A 14,841-nucleotide genomic window follows, 5' to 3' on the forward strand; every position below is an offset into this window, starting at 1 on the left:
CAGATGTAAATGATGGGAGAGAGGGAGAAAGCTGAGATAAGGGACAGTTCAATTAAAGAGGAAACCCTATGTGAGGTGCAGTTCCAGGGTTGGTTCAGTTCAGCAGCTCATTCTGGTGTAGAAAGGAACAGGTTCTTTTTACCACTCTTCTCTGCCTTCCATGGGTTAGGTTGGTCCTAACACCGGCTGCCTATATGACAGCAAAACATTACAGTTCCAGACTTTGGTCTGTACATACACAGACCAGCAGATGACAAAATATTTGTGTGTGTGTGTGGAGGGGTAAGCTCTAAAAGACTGAGAGTTTATCTTCCAGAAATCATGGCAAACCTTCTCTTGTGTCTCACTGGCCCTGAACTATGTGCTCATTTCTAGAACAAAGTCTGACCAGGGCACGGTCAAAACTGCTTAAGTAAGGCCTGAATAACTGGATTAACGTTAAGAACAAGAGGATGGCATTACCCAGATTGCTTTGACCAGTCAGCTTTCACCCCGGAAGTGGGGTTTGCCCCGTTCTATGATAATCACCTGTGCTGTGTATCTATCGACCTAACTAGAATGTGGATTCACAGAAACAGGGTCTTGCACTCATTTCACTTTATATTTCTAGATCAGAACACATTTGCTTTCACATCATAAGCACTCAAAATATTTATTCAATGTGAATAAAGTCGCCAGTTTCCCATATGAGCTGCGATTAGGTTTGTTCCCTTCCACTGATTTCCAAGATTACTCATTTAGCACCTATTTTACACCGGACGCAGGGGAGTGAAATGGTGATGAACAACCAGTCCTTGTTCTTAAGGAACTTACAGTTTTGTAAGAGAGAGAAAGATACGTACATCAACAATTTTAATAAAATGTGAAGACGCTACTGCAGAGTGCTACAGGGCTCAGCGGGGGAACTTATGGGGCTTATTGGAGGTGAGAAGGCCTCTCGGAGGAAGCGATATCTGATCCACGGAGATCTGTCAGGCTTACGCAGGTTTGCCAAGAGAAGGGGGAGATGAAGGGTTCACTGTGGAGAAGGATGATTCACTTTAGAGAGGGACGTGACAAGACCCCATTATGATGCCCATCGTTCGCGTCACAAAGTCTCACTGGAGACAGTGTGATATCACCTATTGTTAGACTGGTGTGGTCGGTGGCTCCAACCAGGAGCATCAGAAGTTTTCAGCCAGTACATAACGAGGAAGCTAATTCTGCAGAAGCAGTTTCTGCAAGGGTTTCAGCTTTTTTTCTTACATGACACCAGAGAGGCCCGCCACTTAGCATAATTTGTCTTAGAAATGTGTATTTGGCCAGGTGCAGTGGTTCACACCTGTAATCCCAGCACTTTGGGAGACTGAGGCAGGCAGATCATGAGGTCAAGAGATTGAGACGATCCTGGCCAACATCGTGAAACCCCGTCTCTACTAAAAATACAAAAATTAGCCGGGCGTGGTGGCGGCGCCTGTTATCCCAGCTACTCAGGAGACTGAGGCAGGAGAATTGCTTGACTCCAGGAGGCAGAGGTTGCAGTGAACCGAGATCATGCCATTGCACTCCAGCCTGGCGACAGAGCAAGACTACCCCTCAAAAAAAAAAAAAAAAATTGTGTTCATCCGTGTCTTAGCCCCTTCCGACTGATATAACACACTGCCACAAACTGGGTGGCTTATAAACAACAGCAGTTTATTTCTCACAGTTCTGGAAGCTGAGAAGTTTGAGATCAAGATGCTGCAGGTTCAGTGTTTGATGAGGGTCCCCTTCCCGGTTCAGAGACGTCGCCACCTCCTGTGTCCTCATGTGGTGTCAGGGGTCAGGTGGGGCCTCTCTTGTATAGAGACCGATTCCATTCACGAGGCTTTGTATGTTTGCTGTGTCAACTCCTCCATTAGGTTAAGTATTATCATATTCCCTAGTTGTCAGATGAGGAAACTGAGGCAAAGAGAGGTCGAGGCACTTGTCTAAGGTCACAGAGGTAGAAAGCAATAGACAGTAGGTGGCAATTCTGTCCAGGCAGAAAGGGACAACTTTGTAACAAGGAGGAAGGGTGAAAAATAAGAATGGAGGAATGGGAGGAACTGCCATGTGAGAGGAGTGGCAGAAGGCAGAGAACATTTTGGCTGAGGTATTGATTTTCCTTGTAAAGCGTGAGGAGAGTGGAGGAGGTAGGACGAGAGCTTTGAGGAGAGTGAAGTTTTGAAAAACCAGCGTCATAGGGAATGGAGAGAATGGAGGATAATGAAACTAGGAAAGATCTCCTGGTAGTGACGGGAGCCTGGGTGTGTTTGGAGAACAGAAAATGACAGTGGCAAGCTAGTAAATCAGCATTTTTGGGGGAAAAAGTCAAATGCTCTGATTTGGAGTGTTTGCTAATTTTGTTGGTGCAAACACTAATTTTGTTGGTGCAAACATGGTTCATAACAACCCACTGGTGGTTTAAGAAGTGGCTTAAAAAAATTCTGCATATTTAACCACTGACTGTCAGGAAAAGCACGATCTTAGGCTAGTGCATCCCTGACCCGTGCCTGTTTGTGCGATTTCCACCACAGCACAGCGAAGAAACAGAAGCAGGGTTCTTGGGTTGGCCCAAGGTTGTGGTTTATACGAATATGACTAAGGAAGTGATGTGATTATGTGTAATCCAGATTGCACAGACATAGCGGAGGTGATGAGAGACTGGTCTTGGTGATAGTGAAGAATAAATGTACGGGGAATAATGGATATTAAGGGTCATTCTTATGGGGTGGTGTGTGCTGAGGGGAGAGGTTATGGGAGGAATGGAAGATCATGTTTAGGTGGTCAAGATCAAGTGAAAAATAAAACCTTACAAGTCTTTTAGGGGCCTGTTAAAAGCAACTTTACCGGATGGATTATGAACTGGAGAAACAGATACCTAGAGCATCCCTGGAATGCACAAGATGACACTCTGTTTACTGTCCCTGAGACCGTACAGGTGGTCAGCTCCTTGGTTGCTTTGGAAGCCAGCACCCATGAACCAGGACTCAAAGGGACTGTATAATTTCAAAATTCCATATCATTGTTTGAGAAAGCCCCAAACCTCTAGCAGAGAATAGGTGTTCCACAGTCTGAACCAACCTGGGTTTTCTGGCTAATTTCTCATCCTTTTTTTTTTTTTTTAATCCATTCCACATACCTCTTTCACCCACACTCGCAACTGTCAGACAAGATTATTCTGTACTGTTTAGTACCTCTCTGCTTTTACACGTGCTCTCTCCTTCCTATTTATACATAGAATGCCTTTTCTCACTACCCATCATCTTTGGCCGCCGGGCAAATATCGACTTATTCTTTATGCCGTCTTTCTAAGTTCTCCGTTTTGTAGGAATTCCCTCCCCTTCCCTCTCCAGGACGGCTTGCCCTTCATTGTGATGGTGTAGTGTTCTGAGCAATAGAAATGGAAATATTTCTCACATTGCATTCTCACTTTAAATTTATTTATATCTCTCTAACACTAGACTGCCACCTTCCTAAGGATAAGGATTATGTTTGATTCATACTAGTATCCCTATTACTTAGCAAAGCACCAGGAATATGCATTCAAGGCTTTTGTTTTGTTTGGCTTAATGGATGAGGTCCATGTTGCCTGGAACCTACACTCAAAAGATCTAAATCATTCTGAAAAAATGACATAAAGACAATATACATATGTTTCCAATGCTACTTTCTCATTATGTTAGCAACAAGCCTGAGGTGAGACTATGGAAGAAATTTTGAGAACAGGGTATACCAAAATGGTTAAAGGCAAGATGGCCAATATATGCAGTGATTTCCCTTTCTATAACTGATATGGTTTGGCTGTGTCCTCACCCAAATCTCATCTTGAATTCTCACATATTGTGGGAGGTACCTGGTGGGAGGTAATGGGGGCAGATCTTTTTCATGCTGTTCTCATGATAGTAAATAAGTATCATAAGAGCTGATGGTTTTAATAATGGGAGTTTCCCTGCACAAGCTCTCTCTTTGCCTGCCACTATCCATGTAAGACGTGACTTGCTCCTCCTTGCCTTTCACCATGATTGTGAGGCTTCTTCAGCCACATGGAACAGTAAGTCCACTAAACATCTTTTTCTTCCCAGTCTCAGGTATGTTTTTATCAGCAGGGTGAAAATGGACTAATATAACACAAAGGAGAAATTGCTGACCCGTAATGACCCTTTCCCACCAAGCCAGGACTAAACCTTAAAATCCTTCTCGGCAAAGCCTTCCAAACTGTCACAGCAAATAGTGTGGAGTTGGCATGTGGGAGGAACCTTGTGCACCATCCACAACAGAAAGTCTCTCTCCCTAGCAGCTGACTCTCAAAACTGGTAAAGAATATTTTTCCTCTGCCTTTGGTTCACTGAAACTGTTCTAAATAATATGCTTCATTTCACTAATAAGTAAAAAGCAACAGATTGAGTTTGTTCTTAAGCCTTAATTATAAATCATTTTATCTTCCACTAAAGAATACATTTTGATGTTTTGAAAACATTGAAACCATTCCATGTCTTAATGAAAAATGTAGAAAAGAGTTCTATATCTTGCATAAATTCATTTTGCTTAAATATTTTGATGGTTGACTGTATAACACAATGTATCTCTACTTCAAGAAAATTCTTTTATAAAACAAACACTGTGTTTTATGCCCTGTTATCACATCATGATTCTTTATGTCTAGCTGATCAATAATTAGATGAAGATACTTTTTTAAAAAAATCAAAAGGTGAATTTAAAAAAATGTGCTGGGGAATCAGTTTCCTCTTTCAGTTAAAATATTTATGTATTTCTTTAGTTCTTGGACATTTTCTAATATTTTTCTATTTTATTTTTTATTTTTATTTTGAGACAGTCTCCCGGTATGTTGCCCAGGCTGGCCTTAACTCCTGGGCTCAAGCAGTCCTCCTGCCTCAGCCTCCCAAGTAGCTGGGATTACAGGTGCACACAACTGCACCCAGCTATTCCTTTTATTATTTATTTGATAATTTCATGTCCTTACATTTCTTGCTATCTTTATATTTTCCAATCTCATTAACGTTTCATCTTTTGGTTTTAGATTTCCTCATGGCTGTTTCTAAATCTTTGCATGGAGTCATTTATTTCAGATATTGTATTTCATTATTAGAGTGGTTCTTTGTTCTCTAGTTTTTTCTATAATATCTTGTTTGTGTTTCATGGATTTATCATATTTTAAAATTTGTGGAAGCATAGTAATTGAACTTTTTAGTTATTTTTTTCCCACGACTGTCTCTTCTCTAAATTCTCTCTTTTCTCCAGTGCCAGGTGTTCTTCCAGATTGATATTTTGAAATTTGGTTTTTATTCGCTGAGTTTCTCTTAATATATGTGCCGAATGAGTCGCATTTCATTCGGGAAGAGAAACAACTCTGGGTATGTCTTCGTTGGAGGTAATTGAACCAAGGGAACGGGAAACTACAAAACCACAGGAAGCACGGTGGTGCGTCCGGGCCCAGCAGGTCTCGCCTGTGGTGCGGGGGTGGCGCAGGGCGCAGGCGCAGGGCCAGCAGAGGCTCTTCCGCCGTCCAGCGCTGGTGCAGGTGCCTCCCGTGGAGTCAGTCTGGGAAACGTTTCCAGGCGCCTCGTCTTTGCAATCAAAAGAAGCAGAAATGTTGCTGAGGCCCTCAGAGGCAGTTCTGCACACCTGCTCAAAACAGAATGGAGGATGAATGATGGGGGATTGGGTGTGCACTTCATTTGCTGCGAGGTCGGCACACAGCGCTGCTTAGGACTCTGTCTTTACAGGCAGTGGGTAAGGAGCCAGCTGTGAGATGCAAGTCCCTCAAATAGTAACACCACCACCACCAACAACAAATATTTAATTTGGAATGCCACCTTCCAGGTTAGGAGCACCAGCTTTCCCCAGCATTCCCTTCAGTTTCTTGGGGAAGAACCTCTGGGATTTGGCACTGGGGAAATATCAGCTGTTATTTGCTTTCCACTTGGATAAGGATCGAGGGATGTAAGTGCTGATTCAGTCACTGTCTCTCTCTTCAGCAACACGTCTGCCTCAACCTCAGCCCTCGGCAATGCCTTCTGACTCGGAGCCGAGAGCCCTTCCTGACCTCGTGACTGGGCGGCTCTGGCCTTCTCTGCAGCTCCTCGACGGTGTGGCCCCGCAGCGCAGGCCCTCCTGGCTGACCTTCAGAAATCTGTTGAAATCTTCAACTAAGAAAACAAGGAAGTTTGCTGCATCTATTGACTCTTCCTTTCACGAAAGATTTCTCTGTAGCGTGCAATGCTATCCACTGGAAAAAAATAAAAAAAATTAAAAAAAAAAAAAAAAAAAGGAGAGAAATCTGTTGAAATCACTCGTTCGTTGCTGTTGACCCTCTCCACACCGTTGTCTTGAGAGCCTGGGTTGTACTTTTAGGCTTTATTTAATGGAGGTTTAGGGCAAACAGGGGGCAAGGGCGTACGTCTAATCTGCCATTTAACTCGGAAAGTTGTACCTGCCTTTTAAGGCATCTTTGAGTACTTAATATGGGCCTCTGTCTGATCTTTGCACCCTGACTTTTCATAACAGTACAGTGCATGTGCAAAATTCTGTTCAGTCAAGCCTGAACTGCCTTCTGAACTCAGATGCTCATTTTTGATTCAGTTTTTCTGTAGCCCTAGGAGGACCATTCTTCTTCCTTTCTTCCCCTATGTATTTGAATAATTCATCAAGGCCAAATTAATTCCATTTCCTTCATCAAGGTGAATTCGGCTAATTGCAGCATTCTCCCTTCTCTGAACTATAATTGAACCATTATTACATGATAAAGACACGTCTATACTAGACAACCTGGCACTACATACACTTTTTGTTATATAATTATTCATATGTTCTAATTAGTTAGGTAACACTCTACTAGATTCCAGAAGTTATTTAAGGCATGCCACATATGTACCCACTGCAGTTAGATTTACCTTGCTGAAACCAAGGTCTCTTTTAGGGCATAGCATGATACTGGAGATACGGTAAAATAATAATACACAGATATACAATTTATTCATTACACAAAATTTACACTAATCAACTACATATACACACGTTCTTTTTAAAAAAAAATTAAAATTATACTTGAAGTTCTAGGATACATATGCAGAACGTGCAGGTTTGTTACACAGGTATACACATGCCATGGTGGTTTGCTGCACCCATCAACCCATCATCTACATTAGGTGTTTCTCTTAATGCTATCCCTCCCCCAACCCCCTACCCCCTACACGCCCTGGTGTGTGATGTTACCTCCCTATGTCCATGTGTTCTCATTGTTCAACTCCCACTTATGAGTGAGAACATGTGGTGTTTGACATACACTTTCTTCTTATTTACCTTCCTCATTTTTCTTTTCCTATCCTGAGTTTTCCAGACAAAATAGCTGAAGAAGTCAAGAAAACCAAAGAATATTAAAAAGAAAGTGGCAACAGACAACAAAAGGTGTTAGTACTTGACACTCATCGAATCCTTCTTCTTTTCCTTATTTTTTATCAGTTGTGCTTATCTTTACTTGTGCAACAGTGAACACCAGAATTCTTCCATGGTAGGTGGGTGTGTAATAGTTAAATGAGCACTCCTATAATATTTAGGCATTTCATAGTGTGTCATCTTAAATTAATGTAATTTTCATAATGTTTACAGTTTGAATATATTCTATATGCTGTTTTAATTTTTTTCTGAGAAAGAACTGTCTGCTGAGAAATAGTGAAGTGAAACTCTTCATTTTGATGACTGGAAAAAGAGATGGGAGTAGTGTCTCCACTGCCAGGCAGACGGCATCTCTGCTGCCAGACGCCCCGGGATGCTGCTGTGGGTTTTTGACAGGCTCCTTGCATTATTGAAGTCAAAATCTTTCCTAGTAGCACACACCTTTCCCACACTAATCTATGTTGAAAAATAAGAAAACCTTTCTTCCTGTTGTTGGCTGGGGCACCCCTGTATCTTTGAAACTATTATTTTGTTTGTTAGGCAGAAGCTCCTGGGCAGCTGCCAGCCTTCTCTATGGTGTCTGAGCACTGACCCCTGAGCAATGGATGTGACATCTGATTAAATAATTATTAAAGACCAGTGGCATGCTTTGGTCATTTTTTCTTATCTAACAGTCATAGTAAAAGTGAAAACTAGAAATTATGAATGACAAGATGGGGAAATTTAAATTAGGGCCCAAATTTACTTCTTTTAACTATCAGTTTTAGTAATTTATTTTTCATTAGCAGAGGTATTTTGCATGAATTTTCTTAGTGTTCCCTTCCTTTCTCCAGAGTACAGGTTCAAACTTTATCTAACAATTATTATACATTTTGAATTATCGTGCAATAATGGTAAAACACTAATTAAAAATTTATATGTATAAGTGTAATGCTACCATAAAAATTATGTATATTTTATCCATATATCTACCTGACACCTATAACATGAATGAAAAGAGATTATACCTAAAATTCACATGTTATTATTTTATTTACCATGCAACTTAGAATTAAATCAGGATGTTTGCAGAAAGCTAGCTAAACCCCTAATTGACATGTACCCTCTCAGCAGTGTAACTAAGGATGATCGCACTCTGGCACCCAGGCTACGTATGTGGTAGAAAGCGTGCCAATTCTTGGGACAACATACAACAGAAGGAATTTGGTGTAGGACATCTGGATATTTAGTATTTTATGCAAAAATACATAGATCCTTCATTTTTCCTTTTCTTTTGACATTTGTTGTACAAAGTCTTAAAAACCTATTCTTTGGAATACATAAGTTGCCCATACTCATATGCTTCTTGAAGAAGCTATTTTAAAAAAAACTTTAGTTCTAGCATTTAATGTTGGAGACCAGTGCTACCCACTTGGGTTTGCGCAGAGATGGTCACCGTTTATATCTGCAAAATCTAATAAAGTCATGACCAGCTGCATGTGGCCACTGAACACTAGAAATGTAGTTGGTGCAATGGAGGAGCTGAATTTTCATTTTTATTTAGTTTTAATTCATTTAAGTTTAGATAGCCACACGTGGTTTATGGCCAGCATGCTAGCAAAGCTATAGGCTATTCAGAGTCTCAATTTACCAGTGGCTAAGACTAGCTGAAGTATAAGATATTTCTTAATTACAGAAGGAAAATTTTCTGAAGAAATATTAAGGACCTTTCATCATACATGCATTACAGTGATATTAAAGTAGTTTTAAAGTAGAATAGCATAATATTAATAAATATATATGAATATATATTCATACACATATATATATACTTTTATACATAAATGTGTGTGTTTATTCAAACCAGAGCATTCATTAAATCTGATTATACAGTAATAATATGCAAAAACTGAAAAACTTCTATAAAATTTCATGGCTAGAAACATGTTGTCAGTGGGATCCATAAATATTGGTACATACATAGCAATAAAGCATAATAAACTTAATGGCAAAATAACACCCACCATATATGCAGTACCAGAAAGCAAAAATGGTACTACATTTTCATGAATATTGGTGACTAAAAAGTAAAGCAATGTATAATAGGTTTGATGAAATTTCTTTTAAGATAACTGCAGTTTGCAAATAAACTTAATTTGTCAAAAAGCAGCAGGAACTATACATGTAGATGGTAATTTTTAAGAACATTCAATGTCTTGCCCTGGAACTCTGAAAGTAAATTTCTGATTATTATTAGATAACTAGTAAAAAGTGAATGAGAGTATTTACTCTATGAATTTTAACCTGTGGGTTTAGTAGTTCTATACCTTAATCTAAAATTTTAATAAAATAGCCCAAATTTTATATCTGATCAGCCTTGTAAAATCAGATGTTTTGTTTAATTAAAAATAATAAGATCACAAGCTCTGAAATCCCTGTCTTTGATGTGAGGGGAGTGGTGCTTTTCACCATCGGTAGGGGTAACATGCTCTCCCCACCTCTGATCTCTGGGGCTGAGCTTTCTGTTATTATTATTTGCACACTGGACACAGATCTCATCAAACAGATCTTAGTCACTGGAAAATATATTAATGTGTGGATTTTTCATACGTACCTAATAGTCCAATCAAGGTGTCTACACTGATATAGGTTTATATGTGTACCTATGTGTACATGTGTGAGGGGGGCATTGGGGAAAAGGAGTAGGAAAATGCTTCACTTGTTAGAGTCATGAATTAAATGATGCAAGTCTGAATCGAGTTGCAAATATTATGATAGCAATGAACAATATGGTAGTTATATTTAAAACACACTTTGGGAACCAAGCAAAACAAAGCAAGCTGCATTTGGAACAGTGAGATGCGTTCCTGTAGCCTTCAATATGCTTTCTGATTATGGCTAAATCTGTGACTATAGTTTGAAAAGATGATAAAGAATTTCATATTTGTTTGTTTTATCAACCATTAGTTCTAAATTCCTTTGCAAGAGTGTGCATTGAAAAAAAGCACAAGACAAATAGCCAAGAGATTGTGCTATTTTTCTGACTCCTCCCATTTCATCTCTGTGATCTACTATAAAGAATGTCCTTAATCTCAGTTTCCTTATCTATAAAATGAGAAAATTATATAGATGTTTTCTTACTACATTCAATTACAGAATTATCCTCTGGAATGGAAGAGACAAAGCACTGTGCAACCAATAACATTTCCAGAGAAGGCAACTGTATTAGTTTCCTAGGGTTGCCATAACAAATTACCACAAACTAGGTGGCTTACACCTTCGAGGGCAGGGCCATGTTCTCTGTGTAGACACCGGGGGAGGACCCTTCCCTGCTTCTCCTGGCCTTTGACGGTTGTCAGCAATCCTTGCTGTTCCTTGGCTTGTAGATACATTGCACCAATCTCTGCTTCCATTAGGTCTTCTCCCTTGTGTGTCTGTATTCAAATTTCCCTCTTCTTATGAGACTCCAGTCAGATTAGGGCCACCCTCATCCAGTATGACCTCATCTTGGCTTGATTACATCTGCAAAGACCCTACTTGCAAATAAGGTCATGTTCACAAGGAGAGGAGGCTAAGACTTGAACATTTATCTTTTTGACTGGGACACAATCCAGCCCACAAGAAGACCTGAAGTTGCAGTCTATTTCTTTCTTCTTGTTTTCTTTTTTAAGTTATTTTAGAGATGTTCAATCTTTCCATAAAATTAAAATCTTTTTTAAAAATAAGTGTCAGTGCCAGAACTGTAAATGAAAATAATCAAATAAAAGTTAGAATTATTCATTACTCATTGACTTTCCTTGAACTTAAAGCATCTACAGTGACAATCTACCTCTGCATATTAATGTAGTCCTACTCATTTTAATGATATTTTACCTCTTTTGATTATGGATAAGATCAATCATCTTTAAAAACTATTTTATAATACCTAAAAATTGTTCCAAAGAGTGATTCTAAATAGTGAATATAAAACTGGGAAATGTGGTGCTTAGGAACCCTTGAAGTAATATTTCTGGTTGTTGTCAGAACCAGATGTTGACATGAACCATTAAGCTGAGTTGTCAAAAATTATCTTTGGTTGTTGTTTTGTAAGTAGAAATGAAAGTCCTGCTGGAAGGCCTGTTGACAGTTCCTTTTGGGACTCTGTTGCTCTCCCTTGCCATTCTGCCCCAATCATAGCTTTTATTAGCAAACATACACTTGAGTGATATGGGACAAGTCTCCATAGTTAGTTGTGTGTCATCCTGAGTCTGACTTACAAATAGCCCAAGGAGATCTTCTGAAGACTCTAGACTTACTGTCTTTCGAAGGCTTACAGTAGAGTTACATCTCACCAAGTTTCTTAATAACTACAGGTGAGGCAAAAATCCTGGCATGGAAATGACACTTGAAAATCCCATAAATTACATATGAATTGGCCACTCACCTGAATAGTGGACACCTGAATAGTGCAGCACTTGTCAGTATCAGTGGGCAGGAAAATCCTCATTTAATTGTCCAGTCCTGTGGGGTAAACATTGTTGTCCTTTTCCAGGTACTAAGACTTAAGTTCAAATAATTTTTGTCACATGCCCAAGATCATACTAGAAAGTCATACAAAACTATTCTCTGCAGCGAATACACCAAGCGTATTCCCCTCTACATCCTCATTCAGAACATCATCTTTTCACGCCTAGGCAGGTAGATTACAAAAACAGAATATGTGGAATCCTTGTATTGTAACTTTTTAAAAAATTTTACTTTGGGTTCCGGGATGTGAGTGCAGAACGTGGAGGTATGTTCCAGAGGTAGACTCGGCACAGTCTATTTCCCTGGGAGAAATCACAAGCCTCAAAGAAAGTAGTGAGATAGTTCTATGATTTACACATGGAATAAAGAAAAATGGAAAAGCAGTATGAATATAATTTGTATTTTTTGACACAAAGATGTGCAAACATACATAAAGATACACAGCATTCATTGTAAATGCTAGAAATGGAATATACAACACACATAAAAACCTATTTTAATTTTAACTAAAATCAACTCATTTGCTTGGAAAGGCATGAGAGAGTCTCAACAGGAGAAATCAACTGGAAGAGCCGGGAGCCTCCACGAGACCCCTTTTTACCTGGATGCATTGTAGGCCGAAGTCTGCCTTCAGCCTTCAGTGCTCAGAGACTGGGATCTCAGTCTTGCTGAGAAGTTCAGCATTGCTGGGCCTCATTTGTGCACTGAGATTAGTGCAGTTCAAAAGAAATGAGCATAGCCACACAACATTCCCGCTAATTTCCAGTGAAATACTTTATGGCCACACTGGCCAGATGTCATAGTCCTTGTTCAGACAGCCTCATCCTATTGTAAGCTTCGTGGTAACCAGCCAAAGAACCAGAAGGATGTGTTGTGAATGCTTAAGGACATTGAGTTTTGCTAGTCAGGTGCATCCACCTCCACAATAGGTAGAATTTGTTAAATGGCCTAGAGACTTGATTTAACCTGACCTCTCTTTGGAAAATTCAGTGATTTGGACCAAACAACCATGCAGAATATAATTTCTGAGTTAGAATACACATCTCTTTTTCTCCATGCTTCCTGAAATGATGTCTATGGATGAGAGAGAGCAAATTAGTTTGGGGAGGGCAGGTCCAAATAAATAATATCGAAGGCCCTGACAGGGGGATCCAGCCTGAGCATGCTCCTCTTTATTCTCTACGGTTTCTGCACATTACATTCTTCCTATCTCAATGGATGCCAGAAAGACAAAGATCCCTGAAGTAAAGCAAAATGTGTGTGTGTGGATGTTATATGCGTGTGTATATATATGTATGTATATATGTAGAGTAGATTATCATTATTTGTGGATTTGATTTTTGTGAATTTGCCTACTTGCTAAAATGTATTTGTAACCCCTAAATGAATACTTGTAGTGCTTTTATGGTCGTTTGTGGACATGTGCAGAGCAGCAAAACATTTGAGTTGATCGAGGCACATGGTCCCAGCTGAAGTCAATCAAGGCAAATGTCATCATGTGGCACATGACTGTTGTTGGAGTACATCAAAACTAAAAACTTGTGTGCATTCAAGAACACTAGCCAATAAAAAGGCCACCCAGAGAGTGGAAGAACATATTTGTAAATCATATATCTGATAAGGGTTTAATATCCTGACTATATACAGAACTCTTACAACTCCACAACAACATAAAAACAAACAACCTGATTTAAAAAATGGGTAAAGTTCTCGAATAAACATTTCTCTAAAGAAGATATATAAATGGCCAATAAGCACACTAAAAAGATGCTCAGCATCCCTAATCATTAGAGAAATGTGGATCAAAACCACAATGAGATACCACGTCACACCCATTAGGATGCCTACTATTAAAAACAACAACAGCAACAATACAGAAAATAAGTTTTTGGTAGGGATGTGGAGAATTTGAATACTTGTGCATTGTTGGTGGGAGTACAAAATGGTGTGGCTGCCATGGAAAACAGTGTGGCAGTTCCGTAAAATAGAACTGCCATGTAGTCTAGCAATTCCACTTCATTGTATCTTCTTAAAAGAATTGAAAGCAAGGTCTTGAGATTTATACATCCGTGTTCACAGAAGCATTATTCATGATGCCAAAAGGTGAAAGCAGCCTGAGTGTCCGTTGACGAATGAATGGATCAACAAAACGTGCTACATAAATACAATGTAATGTTATTCAGCTTTAAAAAGAAGGAAATTCTGTGATACGCTACAACATGGGTGAACCTTGAGGACATTATGCTAGGTGAAATAAGACAGTCACAAAAGGACACATACAGCGTGATTCCAATGATATGAAGCTCCTAGAGCAGGCAGATTCATAGAGACGGAAAGTGCAATGGTGGTTCTCAGGGAATGAGGGGAGGCCGGATGGGAGTTAGTGTTTAATGGGTGTAGAGTTTCAGTAGGGGAAGAAGAGAAAGTTCTGGAGATGAATGGTGGTGATTAGGTACTATGTGGATGTACTTAATACCACTGACTGTGCACTTCAAAATGTTTAGGATGGTAAATTTTATGTTTTGTGTATTTTGCCGCAATGAGAAAGAAAATACACATGATTAAGACAGTGGAATTTAACATTGTAATGCATTCTTCTCCAGTCATTTTAACCATTAAAACCACCCAGTCAGTGTCAACGGCAGGTCACTGATAAGACCTTGGAAAGGAAAATAGAAGAACTTATAAAATCGAATTATTCAAATAAGTGTTTTTTTGGAAGCCAATAAAATCATTTTAAAGGGGAAAAATCTCTTAAGAAGAAATGACACAGGTCACCCCATTCCTAACACATTGGGCACTGAGAATAAGGTTCAATGTTTCAGGAAAGCTTACACATTTGAGAAGAAGTTAATTCCTGCTGTAATCTGCTTCTCATAGAGAATTTTAAGAATTTTAAGAAATTTTAAGAAAGGTAACACACACATACAATATTCACAC

Source organism: Chlorocebus sabaeus, chromosome 7 (genome assembly GCF_047675955.1).
Source record: "Chlorocebus sabaeus isolate Y175 chromosome 7, mChlSab1.0.hap1, whole genome shotgun sequence".
NCBI classification, from domain to species: Eukaryota; Metazoa; Chordata; class Mammalia; order Primates; family Cercopithecidae; genus Chlorocebus; species Chlorocebus sabaeus.